The 5,230-nt window shown below is 42.7% G+C and overlaps 1 pseudogene; it reads right to left on the minus strand.

Annotated features, from left to right (window-relative positions):
* Positions 1–731: 731 nt before the first annotated feature.
* LOC102394205 lies at positions 732–1,725 on the minus strand (annotated as a pseudogene).
* Between the last annotated feature and the right edge of the window lie 3,505 nt (positions 1,726–5,230).

Genomic DNA, 5,230 nt, shown 5'->3' on the forward strand with positions numbered 1-5,230 from the left:
TCAAAGGAAGGGAAATGTCTGCGCCTCTTCTCTTGGTTCTTGTGTTGCTGATTCTGTTTCTGACGCCAACTGTCTCACTGTATCTCACTGTTCTCACTGTTTGCTGGACCCAGGGTAGCCAAGGTGTGAGCTAAGAGGCTGGAAGAAGACTCAAGGAGCCATGGAAACTGCAGACACGTTTATCCTCTCCCGGCTGACACAGCAGCTGTAGCAGTAGACATGCTATATTCTCTCTTCTCGTGGCTGACCCCACAGACACAGCCCTGATGCAGCAGTAAGGCTGCCGATCTTTGGGTGGAGCTCATACAGAATTAGGGCTTCCCTCATAGCTCAGTTGGTAAAGAATCTGCCTGCAATGTGGGATACCTGGGTTCAATCCCTGGGTTGAGAAGATCCCCTGGAGAAGGGAAAGGCTACCCATTCCAGTATTCTGGCCTGGAGAATTCCATGGACTGTATAGTCCATGGTGTCACAAAGAGTTGGACACAAATGAGCAACTTTCACTTGGAAAACGTCCATTCTGTTGCCCACTCTGGGTTACCTTCAGCCTTGTGTAAATAAGAGTACTGTAGGGCTCAGAATCAAGAAGGAAATGGCAACCCACTCCAGATTTCTTGCCTGGAGAATCCCATGGACAGAGGAGTCTGGCAGACTACAGTCCATGGGGCCGCAAGAGTCAGACACAACTTAGTGACTAAAGCAGCAGGAAGCAGGGCTCAGAAGGCAGAGATTCACTTGTATGGATTAAAAGTCAACAACTCCAGCTGCAGGGCAGTACTCCAACTTCTGCATCTCAGGTACCATCAACTGCACTAGCAGGGCCCTCTAGGGGAAAAAGCCTCCTTGGAATAGAGACACATCTTGGAGCCAGTCATCCTCTGGGTACAATTTGATCACGTTAAATATTTTGCTTAACTGGTCAGCTTCAGAGTTTTTACAGAAGATAAGTTTTTGATGAAACATGTCTGTAAAAGTACAACCAACCTTCCACATGTCCACAGGTGTTGCATACATAGACTTCAAAGAAACTTCTGGAGCAGAGTACCAGAGTGTAACAACCATAGGTGTGGTGCCACCTGGTAGCTCTAAATTCTGGCTAGGCCAAAGTCAACCAGCTTGACAGTCCCATCACTTGTCACCAGAATGTTCTCTGGCTTCCGGTCTCAGTGAACGATGCAATTAGCATGAAGGAAATCTAAGACATGAAGTTGCTCAGTCATGTGCGACTCTTTGCAACCCCATGGACTGTAGCTTACCAGGCTCCTCTGTCCATGGAATTTTCCAGGCTAGAATACTGAAGGTTTCCACTGGCAAGCCTGATGAGGGTGCCTTGTCTAGATATGTCCTTAGGTCTTGATCCACACACTCCAACTCAAGGGTCACTTTGATCTCCCGATTAGTTTGGGCTGTAGCACAGACATCAATCAGCCCAACAAGGATGGGAAGCTCAAAAGCCTCCAGTCACTGCAGTAAGGCCACCCACCTCACGAACTATGCTGATGGCCAGGCACACTCTGGTATCTCTTCTGCAGGGGATTCGTATGTTCCTGAGGGTTGCAAAGTGGCCACTGTGGGGACCACTGTTCCATAGACACCAATACCAATCTCAGCCACTGGCTCATATCAAGGGGTAGCCATTCTCAGGCCAGAGGTGACTCTCACCCCATGTAGGGAGCTGTGGAGGTGGCCTGTCACTGGGGCCCCAGAACCAGTTCCTAGAGCCATACGCTCGAGCTGAGGGGCAGCTGTACACTCCAGGCCCAGGCATGACACCAGACACAGACTAGAGCGGTCATCTTCACCTCCCCCTCACCATGTGGCCAGCTGCCAAAGAGGCACGGGAAACTGGGGTGGGTGGGGGGGGCTCAATTTCATTGATTTCTGCTCTAGTTTTTATTATTTCTTTTCTTCTGATTATTTAGATTTAACTTACTCTTTCGAGTTTCTTAAGATGGAAACTTAGACTATTGATTTTAGATATTTCTTCTTTTCTTATATAAACACGTGTACACCCGTGGCAGATGCATGTTGATGTATGGCAAAACCAATACAATACTGTAAAGTAAAAAAATAATAATAATAATAATAATAAATTTTAAAAAAAAGAAAAAAAAAACATTCAATGCTATAAATTTCCCTCTCAGCACTGCTTTGCTCTATCCCACAAATTTTGATAAGTTGTTTTCTTTTTCATTAGCTTAAAATAATTTTTTAAATTTCTCTTGCAATTTCTTCTCTGACCCATGTGATATTTAAGAATATTTCATTTAATCTCTGTATTTTAGGAGTTTCCAGTAATTTTTCTGTTATTGATTTCTAGTTTAGTTTTACTATAACCTAAGAGCAGACATTGTATGATTTCTATTCATTTAAATATTTTAAGAATGTGGTCCATTTTATTGCCCAGAATGTGGTCCGTCTTGGTAAATGTTCCACGTGAACTTGAGTAGAAGGTGTATTCTGTTGTTGTCAGATAAAGAGAGCCTACAGTGATAATATTCTGTTGCTTGACGGTGTTGCTGAATTCAGGTGTGCTCGTCCTCATTTTCTGCCTGCTAGGCTTGTCTGTGTCTGAACGAGGGATGCTGAAGTCTGCAACTATGCCAGTGGAATCATCTGTTTCTCCTTGCAGTTCTATTAGTTTTTGTCTCACATAGTTTGATGCTCTGTTGTTAGGAGCATACACATTAAGGATTGTTAAGTTTTCCTGGAGAATTGACCCCTTTATTATTATGTAATGCACTTCTTTATTCCTAAAAATTTTCCTTGATTGGAAGTTTTCTCTGCCTCTAATTAATATAGTTACTCTTGCTATCTTTTGATTAGTGCTGCTGCTGCTGCTGCTGCTGCTGCTAAGTCACTTCAGTTGTGTCCGACTCTGTGCGACCCCATAGACGGCAACCCACCAGACTCCCCTGTCCCTGGGATTCTCCAGGCAAGAACACTGGAGTGGGTTGCCATTTCCTTCTCCAGTGAATGAAGGTGAAAAGTGAAAGTGAAGTCGTTCAGTTGTGTCCGACCCTCAGCGACCCCATGGACTGCAGCCTACCAGGCTCCTCCATCCATGGGATTTTCCAGGCAAGAGTACTGGAGTGGGGGTGCCATTGCCTTCTAGCATGGTGTATTTTTTCCATTCATGTACTTTTCATCTGTATGAGTTTTTACATTTGAAGTGGGCTTCTTTAGACAACATGAAGCTGGGTCTTGTTTTCTGACACACTCTGACAATCTCTGCCTTCTAATTTAGACCACTGATATTCAAGGTGATTATTTTATTTATTTTTTTAAATATAAATTTATTTATTTTAATTGGAGCTTAATTACTTTACAATATTGTATTGGTTTTGCCATACATCAATATGAATCTACCACAGGTATACATGTGTTCCCTATCCCAAACCCCTCCCTCCTTTTGAATCAAGGTGATTATTGATATAGTTGTATTAATGTCTACCATATTTATTGCCATTTTCTGTTTGTTATTCTTTGTTTGTATTTTTGTCTGCCTTTTGTGGTTTCAACTCTTACTTCTTACATGGTTTCTGAGAAGTTGGATGTAATTCTTATCTTTATTCTTCTATGAAATATGGTGATGGCTTTTTCCCCCTCTGATTTCTTCTAAAATTTTATCTTTATCTTTGATTTTCTTTAGTTTAAAAATTATATACACTAGGTGTAGTTTTTTTTGTTTGTTTAGTTGGTTAGTTGGTTGAGGTTTTTTTGCATTTATCCTGCTTGGTGTTCTCTGAACTTCCTGGATCTGTGGTTTAATATCTGACACTCATTTGGGGAAAGTCTCAGTCATTAGCATTTCACATCATTTCATCTATTACCATATCATATCATTATCATTTCAAATATTTATTACTTCTGCTGTTCTCGTTACATGTATGTTACGTGTTGTTGCTGTCCCTTGTTGCAGCCGTCCTGCAGTGCTTGGATACTCTGTTTTCATTTTTTTAATTCTTTGTTCTCTTTGCTCTTCAGTTTTCAAGGTTTTCTATTGATATTTTCAACATCAGAGATATCTTCCTCAATCATGCAGTCTGCTAGTAAGCCTATCAGAGGCAGTCTGTTACGGTGTTTTGGATCTCTAGCATTTCCCTTTGGTCTTTCTCTAGTATTTGCATCCCTCTGCTTACATTGCCCATTTGTGTTGGGTACTGTCTATTTTGGAGAAGGAAATGGGAAGCCACTCTAATATTCCTGCCTGGGAAACCCCATGGTCAGAGGAGCCTGGTGGGGCCCATGGGGTCGCAGAGTCAGACATGACTTAGCAACTAAACAACAAAACAGCTGTGTACTTTATCCATCAGAGCTCTTAGCATATTAATCATAGTTGTTTAAACTCCCTGTCTGATCATTCCAACACACCTGTCATGTCTGGTTATGATGTTTTCTCTGTCTCTTCAAATTGTATATTTTGCCTTTTAGTATGCCTTGTAATTTTTCTTGATAGTTGGACATGATGTACTAGGTAGAATGAACTGCTGGAAGCAGGCCTTAGTAATGTAGTGGTGAGGCGTGGGAGGTGGGGAAGTGTTCTGAATTCTGTGATCAGTCTCAACCTTTTAGTGAGTCTGCAGGCTGGGGCTGTGAATTTCACAAGTGTTTCTCAGTTTTGTTTCCTCCCCACCTTTGGTGGGACAGGATGGCTAGAGTGGTCTGGAGCTGGGTATTTCCCTTCCCTGGGGTCAGTTGGGCTCTGCTAATACCCCCAGCAGCCTAAGCTCTGGCTCACTAGTGTACCCTGAGGGCAGATTTTGTTAAGGAGAACAGAGTGGGCATATTTCATAATGGTTCCCTTTCCCCTCCACTGCCAAAAGTACAAGGGGATTTTTTTAATTTCTTCTGATACTATGAGGACCTGGTCAACTCCTGGAGGTTAGTCTTAGTACAGTGGGGACTGGTCTGCTGGAGTTTTTAATTCTCAGACTTGTCTACACTGGGCTTTCAACAGTTCATTAGTTATAGCTCAGATTTCCTACCCTAGCGCTGGACACGATAGTTTCCAGCCGTGAGTCTCTGCCCTGGGAAGCTGTGGCTCCGTGTCTTCACCTCTGTCTCTCCAATCTTGGGGGCAGTGACTGGCCTTATGTCTTTTACAAATCTCCCTCTTTTGCAAATCCAAGAAGAGTTGCTGACTTTTCATTTTGTTTAGCTTTTTAGTTGTTAGGACAGAGTGGCAACTTCCAAATTTCTGACATGTGGGTCTCTATAATTAATAGCT

This window comes from Bubalus bubalis, chromosome 20 (assembly GCF_019923935.1).
Source record: "Bubalus bubalis isolate 160015118507 breed Murrah chromosome 20, NDDB_SH_1, whole genome shotgun sequence".
NCBI lineage: Eukaryota > Metazoa > Chordata > Mammalia > Artiodactyla > Bovidae > Bubalus > Bubalus bubalis.